Consider the following 12,535-nt stretch of genomic DNA (forward strand, 5'->3'; position numbering starts at 1 on the left):
CACACACACACACACACACACACACACACACACAGTTGCAAGCAGAAATACAGCCTACCTCTCACCTTCCAGGAACAGATGGTACAGGTGCTCTTATCCTATGCAGTAGAGCCACTCCTCTTCTTGTGGAAGGGAAATGGTCAGAGGTGTAGGGTTGGATTCCAACTAACACCTCCAAGACAGCCAGAGGTTTATCAGTAGAGGAAATAAATTATTCACCCTAGATATGGCACATACTATCTCCACAGCATCTTATTTCTATGAATTGGATTAGTTTCCTACACTAAGTGTAGGATCATCCATGTAATGGGCTTCATAAGAGTAACAAGTGTGTTAATCAAACCTGAACAAACTCCAGGAAGCTCACATACTAGGACTGATGAAAGAACATTACGTTGGAGGCATCACCACAGTAGAAGTCCATGCTCTCCATTTCCCTTTGTACTCTGGGGGTGCACCCAGGAGTCTAGTAAATCTAAGCCTAGAGTACCAGAAGACTTTTAAAAAACTAATTAGCAAAGTAATAGTCCCTCCCCAGCAATGATTAAGAGCCAGAATCCATCAGCTACAAGTATGGCATAATCTTAGCTCCAAGTCTTATCCTGCCAAGCTTGACATCCATAGTTAAGAGAACACAGACCTCTTCCTTGACAGGATCAGTGTCCCACCACTTTGTCACACTTGAACATGGCTGAATCAGCAACATCAGAATTTTACTAGAGTTTGGTTGCTTAACGATTTTGCTGTAGCTGATTTCCAAATAACCTCAGGAGGCCAACAACTTCTTTGGGAGACTGGCATATGGAGAATATGTCTTGGACAAGCCAATTTTTACTTGTCAGTGTTGGCTTGATTTTTGTCTTCTTATTACACCATGATGCTTAGTTCTGTGTATTGCAATATATAACTTGCATAAAAGAAATAATACACAGATGAGTGAATAAATGAATGAATAATTGTGTAGGAAAAAAGTACAGTCACTTGGGCTTTCCCTCACACCACTTCTCCATTTCTCATCTGTCAAGAGGTACAAACAGATTCCTAGGCACTAGTTAGGAGCAGAAGCTTAAGTATCTTCATAAATAAATCTCCCTTCTTTGATCTGAAACTCAGAATCACTTCATTGTCAAAGAATCTTTACCACATCAACTACAGAGTCACAGACTATAAAATAAGTGTTCTCTGAATCTCTTAATGAAAACTCTCGAGTTTATCTTTTATTTCCTTTAGAGATGTGATTTAAAAAAAAAAAAAAAAACTCCCTTATTTGTATTTTAAAAATCCTGTGGAATTAAATCCTAAATTCTAATGATAGCTAGCATTTTTGCATGTTTGCTATGTGTGGGAGCTGTGATAAACACTTGACATAGATTATCTCATTTAATCCTCACAGAAACCAAATGAAGTGTTTACTGGTATTATCCCTATTTGATGAAGAGGATACCGAGGCTCACAGAGAATTCATAACTTGTCCAAGACCGTCTAATGTCAAGTAATCAAGAGTGAATGACCCCGCAGCACATATACCAGCTGAGATCAACCTTGGATTGGGGGAAAACTTCCAGAGGCAGAGCAGCAGCAGGTGAGCCAGCTTCTCAATGCTGGGTGCACAGGGATCCACTGAGTAAGACATCAGACTTGAAAGGGCCCCCAGCCTTGAGCTGTGGGGCTCATAAGCTTCATGGTTGGGGGAACACCAGCACTTCCTCTAGGATGGTTTGGGCCTGAGGTCCAAACTTTGTGGTTCCAGTTCTGTGACGTAGCAGAATTGTAGCTTCCAGCACTGACCATCAACCTCAGCATTTCTAACAGAGGATTTATATTTTGGTGTGATCAGAGTCCAGGACCCAAGCCTTTTGTTTCAGTTATTGACCTTCAGCTATGTTTTATCTCATCAGCATTTTATCAGGAGGCCTGCTCAAGTACTCAGTTGTAGCCAGTTTCCATATCTTTGGCTTTTAATTTTCAAAAGATGCTGCTCTTTGAGGGAGTGGGGGATGACAGCTGTCTCTCTGAAGAACCTAGCCTACTGGGTATCCGTGTCAATCAAAGGAATCATTGCCTATCACTTAGCTATTACATGGTGGAAGCATATTCAAGTACTGCAGTCTGATGCCAGGGCCTTCCCAGTCTTAAATGATTTGCAATAAAAACTTGATATAGCTACCTGTATGTTCATTTCAGGTAGTATTATATTCTATAGTATACACTTCTCCTGTCATATTTTTTTTTCTTTTGTTCTTAGTTGGCCATTTAAAACATGTCTGCATTATCTACCTGTTTATAGCCCTTATAGTTCACCATCCTGATACTCTGGCTCTGTTAGAATGGGAGATTTCACTTGGCTCTGAACCATCAAAAGAGAATATGTTGCTGATTGTGGAACTTATAGACTTATTTACTGGAGTCCCTGGGGATGCATGATGGGAGGATCCTAAGAGATAGAGTTCCTTCAAAGAAATGACAAGTTCAAATTCAGAGTTTGTGACTTTTGTGTTATGTATGGGTCTCTTTGCTGCTGCTAAGTCACTTCAGTCGTGTCCAACTCTGTGCGACCCCATAGACGGCAGCCCACCAGGCTTCCCTGTCCCTGGGATTCTCCAGGAAAGAACACTGGAGTGGGTTGCCATTTCCTTCTCCAATGCATGAAAGTGAAAAGTGAAAGTGAAGTCGCTCAGTCGTGTCCGACCCTCAGTGACCCCATGGACTGCAGCCTACCAGGCTCCTCCGTCCATGGGATTTTCCAGGCAAGACTACTGGAGTGGGGTGCCATGAGATTTTAAACTAGAACTAATAATATTAAGAACTTGTCTTTGCGTCAGTGGATTATGTGATTACAGTTCTTTGATACTTTGAATTCTATTTGTTTGTCACAATGTCTCATTTCACTCTTTCAAATAGTTCTGACTTTATGAATTTACAGAATTTATAAATACAAAATGTATTTACCTAAGAGAAAACATCGTAATATAGTAATGATATCACCTTTACCACCAAAAATGTTCATGAAGTCAGAGGTGTAATCTGCTTTATTGATTGCCATATATACCCAGTGCATAGATACTAAAGCAAATTGTTGCTCAGTCAGTATTTATTGTTTTCATGAGGAAAGTAATAAATGACTCAATTATTAAATTATTTGAATTGTCCTCGAAGTTCAAGGTATTGATTTAGTTGTGTTTATTCCTGATTAGAGGTGCAAAGAAGGACTTTTCATACCAAGAATTCTTTGAGTATGAATTGGATGGGATGGGAAATGTGATTCTTTATTTTATTCCATTCAAATAATTTGGTTTTCATTGGTTAAAGGGTTAAAAAAAAAAAAAAACTTGTGATTGTAAGTATTTTCAAGTGTGTAGAAGTGTTTATGTGTGTGTGTGTGTGCATGGGGAAGGCACATAATGATTTAAAAAATACCCTTATTTCTTGTGTGATCATCGTTGGTTTGGGATATACAACACCCTTCCAGAAAAGAGAAAAATAATGTTAAATAGGAAGGGACAGAGAAATCCTTATTTATGGATCTCTCCATTATAGACAATTCAGTCAGTTCAGTTCAGTTCAGTCGCTCAGTCATGTCCAACTCTTTGCAACCCCATGAATCGCAGCACACCAGGCCTCCCTGTCCATCACTAACTCCCAGAGTTCACTCAAACTTATGTCCATCGAGTCGGTGATGCCATCCAGCCATGTCATCCTCTGTTGTCCCCTTCTCCTCCTGCCCCCAATCCCTCCCAGCATCAGGGTCTTTTCAAATGAGTCAGCTCTTCGTATGAGGTGGCCAAAGTATTGGAGTTTCAGCTTTAGCATCAGTCCTTCCAATGAACACCTAGGACTGGTCTCATTTAGGATGGACTGGTTGGACCTCCCTATTAATTAAGATGCTAAGGACTTTTTTTTCCTAATCGTATGTCCTTGAACAAGTTGCTTCATCTTCCTGTGTCTGATTTCCTCATTGATGGAAAGGGAATAATAATAGGACTGACACCATGATTTTGTTGTGAAGAATAAGTGAATTACTACCTGTAAAGCACATAGAGCAGAGTGGGTTGCCATTTCCTTCTCCAATGCATGAAAGTGAAAAGTGAAAGTGAAGTCGCTCAGTCGTGTCCGACTCTTAGCGACCCCATGGACTGCAGCCTACTAGGCTCCTCTGTCCATGGGAGTTTCCAGGCAAGAGTCCTGGAGTGGGGTGCCAGGGCCTTCTCCAAGTGCAGACTAAGTACACAGCAAACATTATCATTACTGTTATTGTCATATGCTAATGAATAAGACATCACCTTATCCAAGCAACTTAACACAGGTCAAGAATAGATGATCTCTGAGGTTGGCTCCAGTGTTTCATGATCCTGTAGAGAGCCTTTAAGACTCCTTTGTTGTCTCTGAAAATATAGATCAAATCACACTGAAACACATGTGAGGGACCACAGAGCGCCTGCTATGTCTTAATGAATTCAGTGCCCTAGGACCCCTCCAATCCTCTTTGATGTATCTTCAGCCTCTGAGAATGGGCTTCCTTTGGAGTGTTGTACTGGAATGACAGTGGTGGTAGTGAGGCGCATCCTGTGATGGTACCTCTGAAACCTCAAATCATCCACTCTGCTTGCAAACCCAGTTCAGCAGAGTTTGGAAAGAGCAGAGTGAGGTGAACACTTGATATTTTCTCCTGTCAACAGTATTAAGTTATGGCTTGTGATGGTTCTGCTAGGCAAAAGTATATGGCAGTGAAAAATAATATGACTATACCTTCACATCAAAACACACATACACAGCCAAGCAACAGCCTTCAAGAAGGTGTGAAGACTCCTAGAGTATTAGTTGAAGGTAGTCTTGTGATTTAGATTTCTGTAAACTGGCTTTGGTGCCCTCTCTCTTTCCCTGGCCCTTATCCATTTGACTTTCTTCCCAATGACCCGCTCTCTGGCTTTCTTTAGAGAACTTGAAAATATTGACAATACAGATACCAAAGGTGAAAGGGACCTTTATCCCCACTGAACTCCAAATAGCAATTCTCTTTTCTCGCTCCCAGAGGAATGCTTGTAATCTTGTTGCAACTATTTCTGCTGTACTATCAACTCTCCAGGAAAGAATAATGAACAAAACCTCTCATCAACTACATTTTAATGCGCTTTGTTAAAAAAGTCAACTTATCCCAGTCTCAAACTGAAAATAAAATTAAAAAAAGTTTTTGACTTAGTAAATGAAATACACATGTAAAAGTCAAAATATTTTTTTTAGTCAAAATAATATGATGGGAACAATGTAGACTCCAAAGTTTGTAGGTCCAAAGGCTTTTTTTTAAATTAAAAAGTAAAAAACCCTTATCCTTACAAAACAGACATATGCACAAAATATTGAGGTGGCCAAAAAGTTTCATTGGAGTTTTCCATACCATTTACAGAAAACCCTAATGGAATTTTTTTGCAACCCAAATCTATAAATTTTTAAAGATAATTTCAAGAGATGTATTTGCTGAAGCCTATTCATTCAGATGTATCAGATAGAAATGTATAAATCTCAGATTAAAACCCTTGCATTAGCTGAGGTTATTGCCAGACCCTTGCAATCAGTTCATGACAAGACCCTACATGTGGTGAATGGGTTACAGTTAAACCTAGACCATAGGCCTTGACTATCTTCAAGACAGAGAGACAGTGCCAAGAGCACCTAAAACTTCAGGGATTTTTTCCTTTCGTTGTGAGAAAGCATGACAATTTCCCCCACTAAACCACATAAATTGTATTTCTACATGATTTTTTTAAGCGTTAAATGGGTTGAATGCAGTGCTGAAGAACAACCAGTTTACTGATTCTTTAAGTAGATGTTTATTGAATACCACCTATTAACTGTGAGCCAGTGTATTAGAGATGGGTGATGTAGTAAAGGTGACTAAAATTGATTCTCTAACCTTGAGGAATTCATATCTACAAGGTTGGGGAAGATAGATGTCCAGGTAATGAAGCTGACTGCCATATGCCACGTGTGAAGTCCTATGGGAGCGCAGAGGAGAGTCAGACCGACTTTATTTGGGATGAAAAGCATTCACTGGGGAGGGTGAGGACGCTGAGCTCTGGGGGTCGCAGGGAGTTCACCAAAATGAGGCTCCATCGCACTGTTGTTTTGCCAATAAATAATTTTCTGTTACAATATTTGTAATGGTTGCCACACTATGTCACAATGTGGATATAACACAGGTAATTTCATTGGGCCTTTTTTTGTCATTGGGTTAGTTCCATTTTTTGATAACTATGAACAGCATTGAGATAAAGATTTGTGTGGTGAAATCATAGCACATGCATATGATTCTCTGAGAAACAGCTCAAGATATGAAATTACAGCCTCAAAGGACCAACAGTTTTTTAGCGTGTAAATGATGTTTTTTCCAAGCTAAGATTATGAGAGAGTAGGACTTTAGGGGCAGACAAACTTGAGTTCGAAATATAAACATTCCTTTTCTTGGTTATTGACCTTGAGCAAGTTGCCTAAGCTCCATTACTCTTAGTTTCTGCCTTTAAAAAATGAGAATCATAATACTTACCTTGAAGTACTGCTTAAAAACTGTAGTAGAGCTTAATAAATACTTATTGAATTGCCTTCATATTTTTGACAATAGGTACCGGATAGCTGCTAAATCCTAGCAATAAAATTCAAGTGTTCTAAATATTTTAGGTTACTGACATGAATTTCTAACAGGAAATGTGCACTATACTGTGTGGTATAGTTTCACTCAATTCATTAAATGGCCTCCATTTCAAAAAATCCTGACTCATTGTCCATATAAATAACTTTTAAATTGCTTGGCTCTGGCCTGAAATTTACTCCTAAAATATAGGAAAGTTCCAGAATTGGATCAAGAGCCCAAAATCTGGGATAAAAATCTGTATTCTTCCACCTATTTCCTGTGTCATTAATCTCTTGTCAGTATTTTCATCTGAAAAAAAAAGGAACATAAAGTTACATTTCCTTTCTGCTTCAACAAATCAGATGAGAAATATAAGAGATAGAGAGATGTTACCTAGATCTCTAAATTGATATTCTGGTACGACCTATTATTCATTTTGGATTTAATAATCTGCCATGAATCTTTCTACTTATTGAAAAAAATAGGTGTTGTGTAAACTCTACACTTCTCTCATGCTTGTCAGTGTATCATGAGTTTTCATTTTATATTGATGTGGGGCATTGACTTGAAGGATCCAGATTTATTTTTGAACTCTTGTCAGCACTCCATAATTAACATGGCCCAGAAGAGAAATGCTATTTTGCCTCCTGCATTATCAACACAACTGTCAGCAAATAAGGAAGGCATCTTCTTTACCATTATTATTGCTAATGTAAGAAGCAGAGAAGAACAGCTGGATTCTCATCAGTGGGTTGTTAGAAGCCCTGGCATTTAGTTGAAATCTGCTTTCAATTCTACCTACCTTTATCTGCTTTAAGAATGTATTCAAAGGGGAAACATCATTTTTATCCCAAAGAGTATCTTTGAACTCCTAATTTGAGATATTTACAGATCTCAAAGTTGTTTATCTGAGTGTAGCTTTTCCTCCATGACATAAAAATGCAAAGTTAATGTTGATTGCTTACTGGCTATTTCATGTATCTACATTTACTACTCTATTCTCTGTGTCCTAAATTCTCTGTAGTGTTACAGTTGCTCTCTGTTCTCCAATTTAGCTTAAATTTATAATGGCAATGGGTAGAAATAATCTTTTAAATGAAGAACTGGAAGGGCTAAAGTCTTGCTGCAATAAAAGGGCAATGCTATAGCTCAGTTATTTGCTCTTTAAAAAGGCAGAAAAAAAAAATCTGTAGCCTCTATAGTTACAGTGTGCCAAAATTAGGTAGTCTACATGGTAATTTTGTTAAATCAGTTTCCTTTTTATACTGCATATGTGGTGGGATCGTGAAATAGTGCATCCGCTTTGTAAAGCAGGTTGGCAGTTTCTCGAGATGTTAAACATATGATTTAGAAATGCTGCCCATAGGTACATATTTTTTTTTTTAAACTTTACATAATTGTATTAGTTTTGCCAAATATCCAAATGAATCCTCCACAGGTATACATGTGTTCCCCATCCTGAACCCTCCTCCCTCCTCCGTCCCCATACCATCCCTCTGGGGCGTCCCAGTGCACTAGCCCCAAGCATCCAGTATCGTGCATCGAACCTGGACTGGCCATAGGTACATATCTAAGAGAATTAAGTATTTATATCTCTGCACAAAATTTTGTATGTGAGTGCTCATAGCAGCATTATTCATTATAAAGTGGAAAAAACCCAAATGTCTATCAACTGATGAATGAATAAATGAAATATACTAGATCATAAGAAAAGTATTTCACCACTAAAAAGGAATGAAGTGCTGGTGCATGCTGTAATGTGGGTGGATTGGGCAAACGCTATAGTGACGTCGCTCAGTCGTGTCCGACTCTGTGCGACCCCATGGGCTGTAGCCTACCAGGCTCCTCTGTCCATGGGATTTTTCAGGCAATAGTCCTGGAGTGGATTGCCATTTCCTTCTCCAGCGGATCTTCCCAACCCAGGGATCGAACTCGGGTCTCCCGCATTGTAGACAGACGCTTTACCGTCTGAGCCACCAGGGAAGTCACTATAGACAGTGAAAAAAGATAAATACAAAAGGCCACATGTTATATTATTCCATTTATAGGAAGTGTGCAAACCTGACAGATGTACAGAAACAAAAAATCGATTGCTAGTTTCCAAGAGTGAGAGGCAAAGGAGACCAAGGAGTGACTGCTAATGGGTATGAGGATTCTTTTTTGAAGTGATGAAATGTTCTAAAATTAGATACTGGTGACCATTGTACAACTTTGTGATTATGCTATTCAATAAAACCCCTGGATTATATATTGTAACAGGGTGACTTTTTGGTATGTGAATAATATCTTAGTAAAGCTCAGATAAAAAGTAACATCAGATCAGATCAGATCAGTCGCTCAGTCGTGTCCGACTCTTTGCGACCCCATGAATCGCAGCACGCCAGGCCTCCCTGTCCATTCATTAATAAAAAAAAATAGAAATTGGGAATGGTGGAAATGAATGGGAAAATCATGACTAAATAGTTTATCATCTTAAGCCTTTCAGGTTTAACATTCAGTATAAAGTATTTTTATTTTAAATAACTTTGGAATTAATTATTTTAATTAAATGACTACAGTTTACTTAAGCATTTCTTTGTTTCAAGTATAGGTGATTGGTGACTATTCACTAGTATATAGTTTTTTTTTTCTTTCTTTTTTCAACGGAAACTGGGAAAAGTGTCTGTGGTTACCAATACACACTTAGTATCATGGTCAGTATTCTAGGACCTGGGCATGTACTCCAGGAAATAACTAGCAGCTGGCAGCCTGGTTATCCTAATGGTTGTCCTCTCACCTGGATCACTGCTGTTATTGTAACTCATTCTAGATTCCTGCAGACTTACAGTGACATGGCTAACAGCAATTGAAACTGTCTTTCATATACTCCTTATTTGGGGCAAAATGTTGGTGTCCATTTTTTTTATCATTGAAAACAGATTTCAAGACTTCTCACAGCTAAATGTGGCAAGCAGGTAATTCACAGACTTGTAGACAACAAACTCTGATAGTCTAGGATGGAGAATAGGGCAACAGGTTAGTTGAAAAGCTTCATGTGTCTTTTTACTAATGCAAGATTTAGTACACTTAAGGATATTATAATGAGATCAAATCAAATTTACAGGAGAATGAACAAATGAGAATAGCAAATGGAGGTCAAAATGCACTTCCACAGTTCTCTGTTACACCAGTTAGATCTACAAGGCAGGGACTTAATGTAAGTTGATGTGTGATTGCTCCAGTTTTAAAGCGATGCCATTCAGCTTACATCTGATTTCATTAAGGCTGTTGAGACGGCACTTGAGTAATTCAAAGAGAATAGAATGGGAGGGGTAGAGAGTGTGTGTACGGAAGTGTATTTTGATCCTGCACTTTATTGTTATAACATGCGTGGGTCTAGCAACTCTTTAACATGTAGTCTGTTATGATTTCATCTTGTATAACTGCGAGCTAACAGCTTTGCCTCTCAAAGAAGTGATGTGATCAGCCCACTAAACCTTTTGCCATGTGAGACATTCACTGTGTGGTGGAGATGATTCAGAGAGTAGACTTAGACACACAGTCACGTGACGTGTTGCTTAAACCAAATTAAAATGAGTGTGCTAACACTTTGTCAGTTTTCATCTCTTCAGCCTCATAGCTATTTATAAAAGGGAGATGTTTGTATGAGAAGAGGTCCCAGTTGGGGATTAACGCCCAAGTCTCTACAAAATTTTACATAAAATAAACAAACATTGTCACAGGATTTGATGTTTTACTAAATCATTTCATGGAATAATTAACACATATCCTGTCATAATTCTATGAGAATATTTATATTATAGAGTTGACACTATATAGAAACTGAGAATCAAAGTGATTTTAACTTCACAATAATCAAAGTGTAAAAGCAAGAACTAGGAAAGAAAGTAAGAAAATAAAATCTTATTTATGAAGCCCCTGTTCCAGCACTATTTGAGAAGATTCTAAAGTGTTAACACATTAAATCCTCTGGAAGTCACAGGAGGTGGACTTTGTTATTTTCATTTCACATAGAAGAAAGCCGAAGGTCCCACGTCACAAGCCTAGGTTTTAGCAGATTTGCAATTTAGCGCAACAGGTTTTAAGATTTACATTTTTACTGTAGACCATATATTCTAAACATAGTCATGATGTTGAGAAGATACCCAGCCTTAGCTTTTGTTATGAAGATGGAATCATCACTGTCTTGCCGATGTTGATCAGTTTTTTAATACAACAGTCACCCTCATGTTTGATTTGCTACATGTGTTTTCAAAAAGGTAATTCACTGTTTGGTCAGGGCACTGGGAAAGCCCCAAGTCAAAAGTAATCTTGATTAGAAAAAAAATGCTGTGGAAAGGAAGACTGGCCTTTCTTTACGTGTTCAATATTGTTCGTGATGCAGACTCTCCCTCCACACATACTTCAGTCCATACCTTAAAATAAACAGACCAAAAGGTGAAAATTAGTTTCCTCGTAGTAACTGGGGAAGTATATGGACTCCACAGCATCCACTATAAGATGACAGACCATTGTAGAGCACCACCCCCTGCCTTTTCTAAATACTGGTCCATCTTACTCTCTAAAAGTACGTAGGTCAAAATTATACATGCACCACAATGTTCATTGCAACAGTATTTACAATAGCCAGGCACGGAAACAATCTAAATGTCGAACAACAGATGAATGGATAAAGATGACGGGGTACATAGATACAGGGGAATGAAAGGAAATGAAGTTAGGTTGTTTGCAGAGATGTGGATGGACCTAGAATCTATCATACAGAATGAAGTAAGTCAGAAAGAGAAAAAAAAATGTTAATGCACGCGTGTAGAATCGAGAAAAAATGGTACAGATGAACCTATTTACCGGGCAGGAATAGAGACACAGAACAGACATAGAGAATGGACATGTAGACACAGCAGGAAAAGGAAGAGTGGGAGGAATTTGGAGATTAGAACTGACATATACACACCACCATGTATAAATAGATAGCTAGTGGCAAACCGCTATAAAGCACTGAAGTTCAGCTTAGTGCTCTGTGGTGACCTAGTGGGTAGGACGAGGGGGGTGCAGGGCAGGGAGGTCCAAGAGGGAGGGGATGTATGTATATACGTGGCTGATTCACTCTGGTGTACAGCAGAAATTAACACAACATTGTAAAGCAATTATAGTTCAATTAAAAAAAAACTCAGTGTATAAATGATAAACCGTAAGACTGTTTCTTTCACAGATTTTTGAAGCTGTTTCCCTTCTATAGTCCCTCCATTCTTAGGCTGGCTTCACTATGGCAGAGGGATGGATGCCGACAACTCCTGGACCTAGAACCTTCTAGTTCACACTGAGATACTAGACAGCTGTTCCAGTATCCAACTACAAGAATCATTGTGACAAAAAGATGTAGTATTAGTCAGCTCAGGCTGCCATGGAGAAATTTCATAGACCGGGAGGCTTATACAGCAAAAAGTCATTTTCTCCCATTCTGGGGTGTGGAAGTCCGAGTCCAAGATCAAAGCACCAGAGAGACTGGTTTCAGGTGAAGCCTCTCGCCTTGGCTTGCAGGACAGCTGCCTTCTTGCTGTGTCCTCATAAGGCCTTTCCTCTGTTCGCATTTCACACACTGCTGGTGTCTCTTTCTCTTCTTAAAAAGGCACTGGTCCTATTAGATCAGAGCCCCACCCTTTTGTGCAGAAGGCAGTGGCACCCCACTCCAGTACTCTTGCCTGGAAAATCCCACGGACGGAGGAGCCTGGTAGGCTGCAGTCCATGGGGTCGCAAAGAGTCGGACACGACTGAGTGACTTCATAAATTTTAAGGAGACACAGTTCAGTCTGTTACAGATAAGATTGCATTAATTTTCTCAAATTAATTTATATTCCAGCCCTTGGATCTTTGTAATCACCAGAAGGATAGACTGAGGAACTTTAATAATGC

General features: G+C 39.0%; 1 protein-coding gene across 4 annotated transcripts in view; it reads left to right on the forward strand.

Moving 5' to 3' along the window:
* Positions 1 to 12,535, forward strand: part of LRRC4C (leucine rich repeat containing 4C) — a 1,428,975-nt gene that overhangs the window by 280,979 nt on the left and 1,135,461 nt on the right. For all 4 annotated transcript variants that reach the window (XM_027562627.1, XM_027562628.1, XM_027562626.1 and 1 more), the window contains exon 2: positions 1,394 to 1,582. The gene's annotated coding sequence lies outside the window, so the exon portion shown is untranslated. The remainder of the gene's footprint in view (positions 1 to 1,393; positions 1,583 to 12,535) is intronic.

This window comes from Bos indicus x Bos taurus, chromosome 15 (assembly GCF_003369695.1).
Source record: "Bos indicus x Bos taurus breed Angus x Brahman F1 hybrid chromosome 15, Bos_hybrid_MaternalHap_v2.0, whole genome shotgun sequence".
In the NCBI taxonomy this organism is placed as follows: Eukaryota; Metazoa; Chordata; class Mammalia; order Artiodactyla; family Bovidae; genus Bos; species Bos indicus x Bos taurus.